Source organism: Spinacia oleracea, chromosome 5 (genome assembly GCF_020520425.1).
Source record: "Spinacia oleracea cultivar Varoflay chromosome 5, BTI_SOV_V1, whole genome shotgun sequence".
Taxonomy (NCBI): Eukaryota; Viridiplantae; Streptophyta; class Magnoliopsida; order Caryophyllales; family Amaranthaceae; genus Spinacia; species Spinacia oleracea.
Genome location: NC_079491.1, coordinates 425,398 through 443,478, shown reverse-complemented (window position 1 = coordinate 443,478; position 18,081 = coordinate 425,398).

Sequence of the window (18,081 nt, the reverse complement as noted above, 5' to 3'; positions counted from 1 at the left end):
ATTGAATGTTCTGATTGTAGTATTTGATGTTCTATTTGTTGTTTTATTTTTTCTGAATTTAGAATCAGTTTGTTCTGGATTTTTTTTGATCGATTTCTGAATCCAGAATCAGTTTGTTCTGAACTTTTGTGATTAATTTTTTAATTAATTGTTCATGTTTTTATTTTACTTTATTTGTGATCAGTTTTTGAATTTTTGAATTTTAGGTTATTAATTTCTGATTTTTCTAATCTTTAAATTAATTTGTTTTCTATATTTACTGATTTATGAAATAAACCATGATCTAAAACTTATAGTTACATGTTCTGAAATTTGAAACAAAGAAAATTCAAAGGACGTAAATGAGATTAAACATGCCAAAAATTCAGAGCTAAATCGAGCGCGTTGATAGTACAATTGTCGAAGAAGAAATCCGAAGGACATCATTGAAAAATGTTGGTAATATTTTATAATCTTAATTCTTTAGAACATGAAGGTTCAACATTTAGAACATAAAGGTTCATTGTTTAGAACAAAATTGTTTAATATTTAGAACATAGAAGTTACTTTTTAAAACATCAAAAATTAGGGATAGTGATGGTAATTTCGACATCTTATGATGTTCTAAAAGTAATAGTTATATGTTTTGCATTTTTTAACAGAGAACGTGAGAATAAATGCGCCAAACAACTATGAAAGATATCATGAGCAATATTGGGTAATATTTATGCTTTCAATACTTTAGAATGTGAAGGTTAAGAATGTAGAACATGAAAACTCATTGTTTAGAACAAAATTGTTTAATGTATAGAACATAAAAAATATTGGTAGAAACTAGATGTTATTTGACTACACTTACCATTTACTACATCAGGGAAGGTTCGGGCTAGAGTGAATGGACTGGGGTGACTGGACGTCTGGACTACACTTACTATTATATGGCATAATGAATTTAGAACATGAAAGTTAAAATTAAGATCATGAAAGTTCACGATTTAGAACAAATATATTTAGTGGCTCATAGCGTCTATCGATCTTTTGGATCTTGGCAAAATTTTAACCTAATTCGAACTGATTCGAACTACTTTCTTTGTTTTTATACATTAATTGAAGTTATCTTTGTTAAATTTTGATTTTCAGCCAAAAAGAAATACTTAAAAACCACCAAAATATCTAGAAGATCCATGAGAGTAAGTATTCAATGCTTTAATTTTAGCGAAGTTTTTGTAATATTTTCGGAATTTTTCGAAATTTATTTTTGTAATTATTTGTTCTGCAAATTTGTGGATGTTTCTAGCGATTTTGCTAATTTTTATGTTCCTTATATTTGATCGTTGTTGTAATTGTGGATGTTCCGATATGAATTTTTAGTATTTTGATAAGAATTTAATTTCTGATTTTCTGAATTAATTTGAGAATTTTAAGATATTTTTTCGATATCTTATGATGCTCTAAAACTAGTAGTTATATGCTCTGAATTTTAATGTTCACTGTAATTGCATATGTTCTGAACTATATTTGCATATGTTCTGAACTATATTTGCATATGTTCTGAACTATATTTGCATATGTTCTGAACAATAAGTGCATGTGTTCTGAACTATAATTTTACACATTCATTGAATAGTTTAGTAACAAGTGGCTTCGTAACTTATCTTATTGTGAGCTTTGAGTGTAATTGTTGGTTCGGAGATTTCACTTTTGTTCCTCTCCATTTGTTACATTGAATTTGGAGACACAAAAGGCTCCCTTGGGGATGTAGTTGTGTAGTTTAGCTTTAGGTTTCTGTATAACTCCTACTTTGATTTATAACAGTGCATTGATTACCTCAGGGACACATATAGAGTAAAATGGACTAAGAGAAGTTCTTTCATGACCTGCATCTAATATTCAGTATACTAGAAGGCGCTTCAAGAGCTCGGTTTAGGAATGTGTCATATAGTTGAATTGAAAATGTAGTTGGTGGCCTGTTTCTCTGTTTTGAAAGTGTTTTTTATAAGCTTTGAACAAAAATTTCCAGCTTTGAACAACTAACTCATTTTTTCAGAACAAGAGATATTATGGCCGAATATTTTTACTACTCTATGTTAGGAAATGCTTGTCATAATATGTTGATTTTAGAGGTTGCCATGGGACAGGGATAAGCCCGGTTAGGGCGTTTTCCAGTTAACCTCGAAGCCGAGGTAGTTCAAGTCTGGAAATTAATGGACAAATTCATAATCAGTTGGTTCATGCCATAGGTTGGTTCTGGACTCGGTAGATATTAAAGTTTTAGGGTCTAGTCCTAATCTTGCTTATGTACTAAAGTATCATTACATATGTTCTAATCATTATTGTATATGTTCTAATTACAATAGCATATGTTCTAATTATTATTGAATATGTTCTAGTTATTATTGCAGATGTTCTTATCATTATTGCATATGTTTTAAAGGTTTATACGAAGTATATGGTATGGACTTTCATAGTTAGCTGCCCACACTTGTCGGGATTTATAGATTTTCACAGTATGCTTCTAAGCCTAATAAGGGAAATTGGAAAAGGCTTATGCTATATTATGATGTTGTTAACTAGCTGATAAGTTGGCTATTCTCTACTTTTTAGTGTATTAGGATAAGTATTTTTTATAAGAATTTAATTTCTGAATTTTTGAATTAATTTGAGAATTGAGAATTTTACTCTTTTTTTCTTCTTCTAATTTTCGATATTTTATGATGTTCTAAGAGTAATAGTTATATGTTAAACAGAGGAAATGAGAATAAACGCGCCAAAATAACGAAGAAAATTGTCCTGTCATCAATTATAAAGGACATCATGTGCAATATTTGGTAAAATTTTATACTCTCAGTACTTTAGAACATGAAGGTTAAGAATGTAGAACATGAAAGCTTACTGTTTAGAACAAAATTGTTTAATGATTAGAACATAAGTAATATTGGTAGATATAGATGTTATTTGACTACACTTACCATTTACTAGGGTAGGGGAGGTTTGAGCTGGAGTGACTGGACTACACTTACCATTATATGGCATAATGACATTAAAACATGAAAGTTAAATTAAGAAAATGAAATTTCATGGTTTAGAACAAATATATTTAGTGGCTCATAGTGTATGTCTTTTGGATCTAGGCAATGGTTAATACTAGTTGTGGCTCATGTTCTGACTTTACTAACCATTCAAACAATGTGGTCCGCTTATGAGATATGTGTAAGCTCTCATTCCTCTATCCACTTATATACGAATAATTCAAAAAGATCAGTCTTTCACATCTTATTTGACTAGGTGTAATATATGGCAGAGCAGGGGAGGTTTTGAGAGTAGGGTTGGGATAGGAGTAGGGGCTGGGAAGACTGAAAATAGACACGATGTTTTATATAACAAAATATATACGGATCTTAGTTTCCTAATTTAGTTTGTCCATAAACTATAAGAAGAGTTTTCAACAAGCCACATTTTAAAACATGGTAGAATACAAATAAGGTACATCAAAATATATATTGGTAGAATATTTGGGTAGAGTGAAAGGATATTTTTTTTTTAGTCCATTGCCTTTCTTACTGATGTGTACACTGCTTTGTAGAACATATAGCTTAACTTCTTAGAACATGTAGCTTAACTGATTAGAACATATAGAAATAATGTATAGAACATATAGCTTCACTTGTTAGAACATATAAATTCAATTGTTAGAACATATAGCTTCTCTTGTTAGAACATTAAGTTTCACCTTTTAGAACATTATTTTTTACAACGTATCACTAGTTTATAAAGTGATAAAACACCAGTGTCGGAGTCCATTTTTATTCCAATTATCGAAAAAACACTCTTAGCTGACATCCTTTCAAATATTGGGTAATATTTCATCATCTCAATTCTTTAGAATATGAAGGCTCGCTTTTAAAAACATTAAGTTCAACTTTTAGAACATAATTTTATACTGTTCTCTACATGTAGAAAAGCTATTATTTATGTATATTTTATGTTCTAAAATTCATAACAAGATGTTCTAAAACTAGAAATGTATGTTTCAATGTTCTCTTCTTGTATCAAATATATTCATGAATGTGCTTTAGGTCTGATTTTTGGCTTGTTTCTATGACAATTCAGGTCAGGTTAGCTATGTTGGGTTTTCATGTGCAAAATTATGGGCTAATATAGTTGTTGCATAGATTGGTGTTGTTCTTAAGTGGTTGCATGGCTGCTGGTGCATGCTATTTGTTTTGCAGGGAGGAATGTTGTGGGTGAGTCTAGGGTGGTATGATTCCTTTTATTGACTATATATTGGGCAACTGTTCTGCTATGTTTGGCTACTACTAGCAGTTTTGTGCATGTGGTGTTGTTACAAGTAACGGTTGTTAATGCTTGATGTTTTGGGACAATGCCTATTAGCTCAATTGGTAGAGCTTTGTGCGATTGCACAATGATGTAGGTTCGAATCCTACATAGGCAACTCTTTATATTCTGTTTATGATATTAATTAATTCTTCTATTTGATGATTCTTTACTTTTGAATCACTTATATTTACTTTTGGATTTGTTCTACTTACTTTAGAACATATGTATAAATTTTTAGAACATTAGCCTTGGTTTTTAGAACATAAAATCTAACTCTTGAACTGAAGGCAGTTGTTTGTAGAGAAACTAGTCAGGGGAGCAGGGAAGCATGACCGAGATGGCCAAGATGTATGACCAACATAATTCCTCATTGGCGGGGTCTGATAAGAAAGCACAGGGGTAACTGCTTGCGGGAAATCCGCAACATGACCTTTATGCATAGCATTTGACAACAAATTATCACGAGTTGTTGTCGATATATTCCAAAGAGGTGATTGAAGGAAATAATGCCCTTGGTCCAAGTATGCATTCTATGTTAAGTCTAATAAATGCGGTTCAGTATTAATTAAACAAGTTAATAATTCAGTGAGATCAAGTGAGCTGAATGCCTAGCTAGAGGCCGCTTCAGTTCAAGTGGAATTAATGATATTAATCCACAGCTTACTCTTGACTGAACCCGTAGGGTCACACAAATAGTACGTAAACGGATCAAGTATTTAATGGCATTAAATACTCCATCTATGAATATTCGGAACCGACGGATCTTGGTTTCAGTGGGAGCTAAGATCGTCACAGGCAAGAAATGAATACTCCGGAAACGATGATATTGCCGGAAACGGAAATATGGATCGTATCGGAAATATGAATATTATCCAAGTCGTAGATGTTGCCGGAAACGGAAACATGGTACGTATCGGAAAATATTGTTGGAAATGGAAATATTACCAGAATCGGAAATATTGCCGGAAACGGAAATATTGTCAGAATCGGAAATATTACCGGAATCGGAAAATAATTCCGGAAACGGAAATATTAAATATTTGTTCGAAACGGAAATTAATTCCGGAATCGGAAATATTGAATATTGTTCGTATCGGAAATAGATTCCGGAAATGGAATTTTAATCGGAAGCGTATCGTACGAATTAGCATCGGACGAGGCCTGCCGGACGAAGGCCCAGCACGAAGCCAGGCCATCGCCCAGCAAGCACGCACGCCACAGCCCAGCGCGCACAAGGCCACGCATGCGTGGGCCGCGCTGCGTGGGCTGCTGCTCGCATGCGTGGGCAGCCCTTGTGGCTGCCGTGTGTGTGTGAGTTTGAGCTCATGCGAGATTCCTGAATCTGCAAGAGTCAGTGTATGATTAAATGTCTATTCCTATTGGATAAATTGATTAAGTAGAATTCATGTAGAATTCTAATTCCAATTAATTCGCATCCTACTAGGATTACGATTCCTTTTCCATAACTCTATAAATAAAGGCCTAGGGGTCATAATTTATACACAAGTTTCAAAGTATTCAAAAGTGAGTTTTTTGAGAGAAAATTCAAACACCCATCTTGCCCCAAAAGTGCCGAATTTTCTGAGTACCTTAAGGGCGATTCTAGTTGGTCAATCTTAAGGCGGATCCGGACGTGCTGTGGACTTTCTACGGAGGGACGACACTTGGAGTCCTAAAAGACTTGTTCTTGTTCGGTTCGGGCGCAGCTAGGGAAGGCACGCAACAAAGAGTATGCATCTAAACTATGCTAAATGATTATGTGTAAATAACATGTTTCCTGGGTTAATGGTTGTTTCCGCATGATCTATGTAATGTCATATGTATCATAACCTAACAGTGGTATCACGAGCCCCTTATTATTTTCATAATCTAAATTGCATGAACATGGTTAAATATTACAAATTTGCAAGAATTAAAAGGGGTGATTAATTTTCGTAATTGTTAATTAGTTGCAAATTGCGTTTATTTAATTATACGTACGCAGTTTTTCGGCAGTTTCTTCATTACTCATCCGAATTGAGTGATTTTTGTGTCAATTCCGCATGTAAAAGGCATTCTAAAATTTTGACAAAAATAGTATTTTTCTGCCGAACCCAGAATTCTCGAATTCGAAGCCTAACTATGACTTTTCGAAGGTTTTAGTTTTTCGAATGCAAAATTTCGTAAATTTAAGATGTTAAATTAAATATTTGCGATTCTTGTTGATAAATCTTGAATTTTTGATTGACCTAAAGCATATGTTTAACAAGTTTGAATGCCTAGTCTTGTTAATTATGCAATCTAATTTGTAATTATGATTAATTTGTTGAAAATTAGAATAATTTAGAATTAATTTGATTTTCATAATTAATTGTAATTTAATTAGAAACCTATGATTAAAAACCACCATAAAAATTGTAAATTTACGATAAATTTTAAATTTTTATGACCTAGACTTGAATCCATATCAATCGGAAATCAATTGGATAATAAATTTTCGATTTTTCGCCCTAAAATTATGAAATTAATATTATTTATTAATTTGTCATTAATTTTAAATATAAATTTTAAATTTTTATGCGATTCGTTCAAATAACTTGCACGCACGAAGCAATGGACGCTTCGTGTTACCCTTAAGGGGTGTTGTATAATGCGGGCATGCGACGACGAGCAAGGGAGCTCGTCGCCCGTGCGGCACGAATGCAATGAGCAAGGGCGTAGTGCACGAGCGCAAGGCAGCAGCCCTGCCTTGTGTCGTGTGCCACGAGCAATGAACGTATGGGCATGGGCGAGGGGCGAGGCAAGGCAGTCGCGTGTGGGCAGCAAGCGAGCTGCGCCACAGCGCGCGCTGCCTCGCACAACAGCGCGCAGCCTCGTGCGCAGCGAGCGCAAGCTCGCGTGCCACGAGCGCTGCGCCCAGCATCACTCGAGCGCCCCAGCGAGCGATGGCTCGCGCGCACCAGCGAGCGATCTCGCGCGCACCAGCGCGCGATCTCGCGCGCCAGCGAGCGATGCAGCGCCCCAGCGAGCGATGGCTCGCGCGCACCAGCGAGCGATCTCGCGCACCAGCGAGCGCGGTAACGCGCGCGCGCTGCGAGCGATAGCTCGCGTGCGGTGGGCGCTGTGCGGAGGCTTGCGTATGGGACAGCAGCAGCTATGCAACGAGCGCATGGGCTGCGCGCACATGGCCAGCAATGGCTGTGTGCGTACAGCCCATGGGCGTGCAACGCGTAGGGTGTTTGCGTTACGATTAGATCGTTTTGAATGTTTAATTTGAAAATTTCAGTTCACGTAATTTTTAATTGATTTTAAAATTAATAATTTGAATTAATTTCTTGGATTTTAATTTTGAATATTATAATTATAATAAATGGCATTTATTCTAATTATTTTACTAAAATTAAAATCATAAATTAATTTAAATGTGACTGAAATTAAAATTAAATTTTTGGATTCAATTATAAATTTATATGAGCTTTAAATTTTAATTAAATTTGTATGTTTCCGGTTAGACTAGAAATACAATTTTATGTTTAAAATTAGTAAAGCATATGAATTTATTGGTTTGAGTGGGAGTGCTTTTAGTCATAAACTCTTGATTAGGTCTACAAATCCTTAAGGTTAAAACAACTCGATTAGAATTAATAAGGACTGAATAATTGGTAGATTATTGGTGCCCTTGATTAATTGCTGCAAATGTTTACGTGATGCATAATGTGTTTAACTAACCAGCTATGTGGGCCATTCATGATAATGAATGGGTGAATGGTATATATTGTATATGTACTGTTTTGCAGGTTATGAAGTGACTAGTATGGCCCAAATAGGATAGAAAATATGGTCTGCGTACCATTAATTTGAATGTAATTGGTCTAAAGTACCAAAGTTGTTTTTCAATTCAAATATGGTCTGCGTACCATCAAATAGTTGTAATTAGTTATAGCTTATCCTATTTGAAGAAAATGGTGCCTCCCACGGAGATTTTCAAGACGGACTTTGAAGTCAAAGCTTCAAGATGAAGTCGGGCCATACTAGATCACAAATATCTTATGCATGTTTTAAGTTATTTATTGCTTTAAATATGTCTTAAAATGCATGAGATCAAAAGCTTGATTATGTTGCATGATTAAGGATTTTAGTTCACTTAAAATCTAACCAACATAGTAAGAGCCTTAAGTTCCAAACTTAAAAATTGAGTTAAAAGGTGCCATGCCAAAATATACACTTGCTTGGATATCCTTTACATCAATCTAGTAATAGTTTTCGCTCAGCGAGGTGTTACTTATTGGTCCTAAAGGGGCAAGGTACACAAATAATTGTGAGTACATGTTAGTTTTGGTGAAACTCAACGATATAAGTAAGGAGTCCTTTTATGTCGTGGCAAATTCGATAGGTTTACCTAATAAGTTCTTAGACGTACCTATCAACCAAGAATAGTTTCTAGACTATTAGCAAAAGGCTTTTGCTTACCTAAGATGTTCTAGGATTAAGTCGACAAACTGTGCTTAGTTCTTCAATGATTTTAGGATCTTGGAATCATTTTATTCACACCTGCCGGAACACATAACTTGAATAAAATGCTTAATAAACATTGAATTATGCATGTATGCTAGAATTTAAGTTTATTAAGAGAAACTGTGAATGGTTATTTATTTGTTTATTCTTTTCAATTGTAGTTTTTTTTTTATATGGCAAACAACAATCAAAACATCATCATGGGTTCTGAGCTTATGGTCAAGCTGAACCTGACAAATTTTCTTGAATGGGAAGCTAAGCTAGTTGAAATAGTCAAACTCAATGGACTTGAGTATGTACTATCACATCCCATGCCAAGCTACTATGCCAGAGACATGACCCCTGAGAGATTTTACGCCTGGGATGCGGATCTCAAAAAGGTTATGAGTCTCATGCTGAACAATATCCCTGATGATTGGGCTAGAAGGTTTGTAGCCTATGAACCTTTTACGCTCATCAAGAATCTGAGGGATATCTGTCGTGGAAGTACGGAGGACAGGGACCTGAACGTCCATGAGTTGATTGAATCAATGTCTGGGCTAAAGGTTAGTTCTCCCAACAGGTGTTATAGGATGGAGGTCCAAGAAACACATGTTCAGCTCCTTCGCACTAAACAGAGGGTAGGCGTCCCACTGAGGTTCCATGTGGATCTTATGTGTTCATATTTTGATCGCCTAAGTCTACTAGGAACACCAATAAGCGAAAGGATGGCAGTCTCTGTCTTGCTCAATTCACTACACAGTGGGTTTGGTCGCTTCAAGCAACAATACCTAAGTGAACAAAGAGAAGAAACAGTTGCAGAATTTATTCACCTTGTCAGAAAGGCTGAAATAGTACTGGACTGTGAAGCCAAAGATTTACTCAAGGCTAGAAAGAGACCATTCAAGAAAGGTGGAAAGTCCAAGGGCAATGCTAAATCAAAGCAGGACAAGTCCACATCAAGCTGTCTTTATTGTGATGGAATAGGCCATTACAAAAGAGAATGTCCAAAGCTAAAGGAAGATCAGAAGAACGGAACAGTCGTTCCATCTTCAGGTATTTTCGTTATAGACTGTATACTTGCTAATTCAACTTCTTGGGTATTAGATACTGGTTGTGGCTCACACTTATGTTCCAATCCACAGGGACTAAGAAGAAGTAGAAAGTTAAGCAAAGGTGAAGTCGACCTACGAGTGGGAAATGGAGCACGGATTGCTGCATTAGCTGTAGGAACTTACTATTTGTCGTTGCCCTCCGGGCTAGTTTTGGAACTGGAAGAATGTTTCCATGTTCCAAGTCTTACTAAAAACATCATTTCAGTTTCTTGCTTAGATGCTAAGGGATTTTCCTTTATAATAAAAGACAATAGTTGTTCGTTTTATTTTAAAGAGATGTTTTATGGATCTGCTAGATTAGTCAATGGACTTTATTTATTAGATCACGACAAACAAGTATATATAACATAAATACCAAAAAGGCCAAAAAGGATGATTCAGATCTCACCTATCTGTGGCATTGTCGATTAGGCCATATAAACTTGAAACGCTTAGAAAGACTTCAAAGGGAAGGAATTCTAGAATCATTTGACTTAGAGGATTATGGTAAATGCGAATCATGTTTACTTGGCAAAATGACAAAGCAACCTTTCTCTAAAGTTGGAGAAAGAGCAAATGAACTATTGGGTTTAATCCATACAGATGTATGTGGACCAATGAGTACAAATGCTAGAGGTGGTTTCAGCTACTTTATCACTTTCACTGATGACTTCAGTAGGTATGGTTATGTCTACCTAATGAAGCATAAGTCTGAATCCTTTGACAAATTCAAGGAATTTCAGAGTGAAGTAGAGAATCAATTAGGCAAGAAGATCAAGGCACTGCGGTCTGATAGAGGCGGTGAATATCTGAGCTATGAATTTGATGACCATCTGAAAGAATGTGGAATTCTATCAGAATTGACTCCTCCTGGAACGCCACAATGGAACGGTGTGTCAGAACGGAGGAATAGAACCTTGCTAGACATGGTCAGGTCAATGATGGGTCAGGCCGAACTTCCATTAGAATTTTGGGGACATGCACTAAATACAGCTGCACTCACTATAAATAGAGCTCCGTCTAAAGCTGTCGAAAAGACTCCATACGAATTATGGTTTGGAAAGCCTCCAAATGTGTCTTTTCTTAAGATTTGGGGATGTGAAGTATACGTCAAACGATTAATTTCAGACAAACTTCATCCAAAATCTGACAAATGTATCCTTGTGGGCTATCCAAAGGAAACAAAGGGGTATTACTTCTACAATACATCTGAGAACAAAGTGTTTGTTGCTCGAGATGGTGTCTTTTTGGAGAAAGATCACATTTCCAAAATGACAAGTGGGAGAAAAGTAGACCTCGAAGAAATTCGAGTCGAACAACAAACTCTAGAGAATGCTCAAGATGACATTCAGGATGAAACTCAGAGATCTTTAGAAGAATCTGGTGAGAATCATGGTCAATCTAGAAATGTTACCCCGCGTAGATCGCAAAGATATAGATCTCAACCGGAAAGGTACTTAGGTATTTTTGACGAACGAGAGCTATGACGTTCTATTACTTGAAAGTGATGAACCTGCGACTTACAAGCAAGCTATGACGAGCCCTAGCTCCAAGCAATGGCAAGAAGCCATGCAATCTGAATTAGACTCCATGTCTGAAAACCAAGTATGGGATTTGGTCGATTTGCCAGATGGCTACCAAGCCATTGGAAGCAAATGGGTTTTCAAACTGAAAAAGGACAAGGATGGGAAACTTGAAGTTTTCAAAGCTAGATTGGTTGCGAAAGGTTACAGGCAAGTCCACGGTGTGGATTACGATGAAACCTTTTCACCAGTTGCAATGCTAAAGTCTATTCGAATAATGTTAGCAATCGCTGCATATTACGATTACGAAATATGGCAGATGGATGTCAAAACTGCTTTCTTAAACGGCGTTTTAACAGAAACTGTGTTTATGACACAGCCTGAAGGTTTTGAGGATCCAAAGAATGCTAAAAAGGTATGCAAGCTAAAGAAGTCAATCTACGGATTGAAGCAGGCATCCAGGAGCTGGAATATACGTTTTGATGAAGCAGTCAGTGACTTTGGTTTCATCAAGAACGCGGACGAATCTTGTGTATACAAGAAGGTCAGTGGGAGCAAAATTGCTTTCCTAGTATTATATGTCGACGACATATTGCTTATCGGAAATGACATTCCTATGTTGAACTCTGTCAAGATTTGGCTTGGGAAATGTTTTTCGATGAAGGATCTAGGAGAAGCACAGTACATATTGGGCATCAAGATTTACAGAGATAGATCTAAAAGGATGATTGGACTTAGTCAAAGCACTTATATCAATAAGATGCTTGATAGGTTCAAGATGGCGGACTCCAAGCGAGGCTACCTACCCATGTCTCATGGAATGACTCTAAGCAAGACTCAGTGCCCAAAAACACTTGATGAGCGTAGACGAATGAATGGGATTCCATATGCATCATTGATTGGTTCAATAATGTATGCTATGATATGTACACGCCCGGATGTTGCGTACGCACTCAGTGCTACGAGCAGATACCAGTCAGACCCAGGAGAGGCGCATTGGACTGCTGCCAAGAATATTCTGAAGTACCTGAAAAGGCACAAAGATGACTTCCTGGTCTATGGTGGAGATGATGAATTAATTGTTAAAGGCTATACGGACGCAAGTTTCCAAACCGACAAAGATGATTTCAGATCACAGTCTGGGTTTGTCTTCTGCCTCAACGGAGGAGCAGTAAGCTGGAAAAGTGCTAAGCAAAGCACCATTGCGGATTCTACAACTGAAGCGGAGTACATTGCTGCACATGAAGCAGCAAAGGAAGCTATATGGCTAAGGAAGTTCATAGGAGAACTTGGTGTAGTCCCCTCCATTAAAGGACCAATAGCCCTGTATTGTGATAATAACGGAGCTATTGCACAGGCAAAAGAGCCTAGACACCACCAGAGAGTCAAGCATGTACTTCGTAGATTTCACCTTCTACGAGAGTTCGTTGAAAGAAAAGAAGTCGAGATAAGCAAAATTGGAACTGATGACAACATATCAGATCCATTAACTAAACCTCTGCCGCAAGCGAAGCACAACTCGCACACTGCAGCTATGGGAATCAATCATATTGGAGAATGGCTTTGATGTCTCTGTTTAATGTTTTAAAGTTTTAGAGTTTAAATCTTTGTAAAACATTATTGGTTAATCATTCACAATAAATGAAAGGAATTCATTTTTCCATTTAATTTGTGGTTTATTAAATGATGAGTCCCTTCAACTTGACGATATATTCAAGATAGACTGTCAGGACCAGTCCTGTGACTAAGAAATGTCTATCAAGTGAACTTGAATGTCAAAGGTTGAAAATGGTCCCTAGTCGGAGTTTTCTATAAAATTGGACGCATAGAAAACGTTAGACGATTAGAATGCAAGATGACTAGTAGTTCTGTTTCTTGAACTATGTGGACATGGCAATGTCATAATCATTTGCATAGATACTTACTTTGGGAAGACTAGTATCGGACAAGACCTATGAAACTTTACTGTAAGAGATGAAAGTCTGTCATAAGTAAATTTCATTAAATTATTAGACACTAAATCCTCAATACCTGAGTGATTTGAGATTACTTGTTTGAGAACTGGTTGCTTTGACGTTGACCAACCGTCGCACCGTAAAAGGAGGCTATAAAGGCAACGCTCAGGTAATCACCTATCAAACGAAGTCTAATCTCAAGATCGCAAGATTGGGATTGTCCTCCCATAAATCGGGATGAGATGCTTAAAAGTTGTACAAGGCCACTCGGAGAGCTAGAAACTGTGAAATGCATGGCCGTGCTCGGATGAATCATAGGCTATGATTATCTGTTTATTTGATCAGTTGAACTCTGAAACCGAGGAACACCTCTGGACATAATAAGGATGACAACTCTTACCTTATGTTCAAGAGCAAGCATCGAGCGACAAAGGAATTAGGAAATGCACACTTGTCCCTAAGGACAAGTGGGAGACTGAAGGAAATAATGCCCTTGGTCCAAGTATGCATTCTATGTTAAGTCTAATAAATGCGGTTCAGTATTAATTAAACAAGTTAATAATTCAGTGAGATCAAGTGAGCTGAATGCCTAGCTAGAGGCCGCTTCAGTTCAAGTGGAATTAATGATATTAATCCACAGCTTACTCTTGACTGAACCCGTAGGGTCACACAAATAGTACGTAAACGGATCAAGTATTTAATGGCATTAAATACTCCATCTATGAATATTCGGAACCGACGGATCTTGGTTTCAGTGGGAGCTAAGATCGTCACAGGCAAGAAATGAATACTCCGGAAACGATGATATTGCCGGAAACGGAAATATGGATCGTATCGGAAATATGAATATTATCCAAGTCGTAGATGTTGCCGGAAACGGAAACATGGTACGTATCGGAAAATATTGTTGGAAATGGAAATATTACCAGAATCGGAAATATTGCCGGAAACGGAAATATTGTCAGAATCGGAAATATTACCGGAATCGGAAAATAATTCCGGAAACGGAAATATTAAATATTTGTTCGAAACGGAAATTAATTCCGGAATCGGAAATATTGAATATTGTTCGTATCGGAAATAGATTCCGGAAATGGAATTTTAATCGGAAGCGTATCGTACGAATTAGCATCGGACGAGGCCTGCCGGACGAAGGCCCAGCACGAAGCCAGGCCATCGCCCAGCAAGCACGCACGCCACAGCCCAGCGCGCACAAGGCCACGCATGCGTGGGCCGCGCTGCGTGGGCTGCTGCTCGCATGCGTGGGCAGCCCTTGTGGCTGCCGTGTGTGTGTGAGTTTGAGCTCATGCGAGATTCCTGAATCTGCAAGAGTCAGTGTATGATTAAATGTCTATTCCTATTGGATAAATTGATTAAGTAGAATTCATGTAGAATTCTAATTCCAATTAATTCGCATCCTACTAGGATTACGATTCCTTTTCCATAACTCTATAAATAAAGGCCTAGGGGTCATAATTTATACACAAGTTTCAAAGTATTCAAAAGTGAGTTTTTTGAGAGAAAATTCAAACACCCATCTTGCCCCAAAAGTGCCGAATTTTCTGAGTACCTTAAGGGCGATTCTAGTTGGTCAATCTTAAGGCGGATCCGGACGTGCTGTGGACTTTCTACGGAGGGACGACACTTGGAGTCCTAAAAGACTTGTTCTTGTTCGGTTCGGGCGCAGCTAGGGAAGGCACGCAACAAAGAGTATGCATCTAAACTATGCTAAATGATTATGTGTAAATAACATGTTTCCTGGGTTAATGGTTGTTTCCGCATGATCTATGTAATGTCATATGTATCATAACCTAACAGTGATGACAGAAGAATCATTGGAATTAAAACCGCTGATGGGGTGTCCTTGCCGGTGGCTATACTCTACCAACCTTTGATGCCCTAGCCCTAACAACGAAAAAAATTTCTATAAGATAAGCTAAGTTGATAGAGTTGCACTACCAAGCTTAAAAAATAAGATCATCAAGGACGAGGCTGATATTCTCGAGTCATGGGTGGGTGTTTAAGACACTTATCTTAGCTTGTGCTGGAGGGTAACTCTCTTGTAGGATCTATCCCTATAAGTATATTGGAGCTAAGTTGTGTGTTGTGAACAACCTATGTAGGATTTGAACCTACATCCATGTGCAATGGCACATTGCTCTACCATTTGAGCTAATAGGTTTTAACTAAATATTCAAGAAAATAATGATATTTATAGAAAATACAACAATTTGAATGTATGCAACAATATTTAGAACATATGCAACAATAATTAGAACATATGCAACAATATTTAGAACATATGCAACAATAATTAGAACATATGCAACATGCAACAATAATTAGAACATACGCAACTGGTTACCCTGCCAAATAAAATGGGATCAACCAGATTCATCATTTATCCATGCAATCATTAAGCCAGACTGTTGGCGAGCATTTTAGGGAGACAAGTCAAGAAGATTATAAATTGGGAGACCACATACATCATTGATCAACAGAAGGAAGAACCCACACATTCTCAATGTTATAACCATATGATATGATCATAAATAATATAGATATGTTCAATTTCCTCCACTCTATGAAATTATTACAACTAAAGTGTAAACAGGGGGGTGACTATATCCATCATTCTCAGAATCTTGTCACTATACATAACCCCCATCATTACAAAGTCCTATTGTGATTTGGGTCTTGCACCCAACACAAGTGATAACCCTTCTTCTAGCTAGTAACTTACACTTAGACTTCCTTAGTTTTCCCTTCTTTATTCAGCTTGGAAATATCATCAACCTTTGTCCTATGTTTCATCCTGAAACCCACTTATTGCATAAACAACATTGGAAAGCCACAATATCTTTTTCTTTCTTCTCGTAGTGACAAATTTCATAGTATTAAATCCAACAGTTGTAGTATATGTATAAGCTTTAGTAAAGTCAATACACTCATCAACACTCTTATATTTCATTCTTAGAGTAGCTTTATTTCATCCATTCTCTTATCCTGCAAGGGTAATGCTTGAGGAGTAATATAAACAATTGCATTAGAATAACTAGCACGTTATTCATTTTTAACAACAAATCTATAAAAAAATTTAATATTAGTTCAGAACAAACATAAAAACCTTCATAAGAATCAGAACATAAGAAACTCTAATTCAGAACATAACCAACTCTAATTCAGAACCTAAGCAACTCTAATTCAGAACATATACACTACTAGTTTAGAACATAAGGAATGACAATTCATAATATAATTCCATCGACATAAATTAATAGGAATGGCAATTAATGGAATGTTGATAGTAATCATTATGGATTATAGGTTGAAGTTCCATATTTCAAACTAAGCAGATCATAACTCTACCTTGAATTATCAACCTATTATAATCAACATAAAATATGGAATCAAACAAAAAAAACCTAAGAACACGATACACAACTTTTCGGCAAACATGAATGCAAAATTAATTGAATTTTCATAACATCAAAGAAATCAAAATGAATTGAATAATAAACACGAAATATAGAAATTATTCAATCAAACTATCATCTGAACAATCAAATTAAGCACATGAATCATTAACTCAAGTTAATTAGCGGGATTACATAATTGAAAAGTAGACCCAAATTTGAAAGCATACCTTTAATTAAAACTAAAAATCACGAAATCTGGAAATATTGGGGAAGATTATCGTTAATTCGGTGTTAAAATTGCATAAATTTAACCGAAATCAAAGGATTTGATGAAGATCAATGAAATTCCACAACTGCAATTTGGAGTGAAAGTTTAGAGAGAGAAAGAAGATGAAGCTGCTGCAAATTTGGAGAGAGAAAGGTCAGGCGTGAAAGTGGAAGGAAATTGGGGGTATATGTACAAAATATTACAAAAATGCCATTACTATCCTAATATATCTCAGCGGTCAGATACTCAGATGCAAATCGATCTAAAGGCCTAGATTTATTCTTACATATGAAACTGTTCTCATATATATAGGGTGTTCTCACATGAGCTTTCTCCTATATATATATATATATATATATATATATATATATATATATATATATATATATATATATATATATATATATATATATATATATATATACTAGAAATAAAATAGGGTCAAAGTGAATTATGTGAATAGTGCAAAAAGTCAAAACGGTGCGAGTATTAAGGACAAAGGGAGTACTATATTTAGAAATCACTCCAACTTTTTACAAAAATAAGTCTTAGGTAAAAATGTGATTTATGCTTCGGAATATAATTTTAATACTATAATTACAATTGTCTCGTAAAAAAATACTGGTTTTCTTTACTGATATGGACGTTAGATTCGGATTTAATTAAAAATGGCGTACATTTAAGTCAGAAATCGGTCTTAAAGGTGGGAGTAGTGTATATTCATCAAGATTCTTATTTACAAGTGGTGTACTATATATTAGTGTACATCAGAGCAAAAGTAAACTCAAAATGCTTAAAAATTAAGTTTATATAGGTAAAGATTATTTATACTTTAGTACTTCATCTGTTCCTAAATGTTCTATCCATTTCAACTTGGCGCATTTACCAATGCGCATTTTACATCATTAATATTTCTAATTACGTGTTATTAAAAATTATAAAATTTTCATATTGTCAAAATGCTCATTGAGACGAATCAAATACGACCCTACATGACTATATTTTTTCTTATATATTGGTAGTAATTCAAGA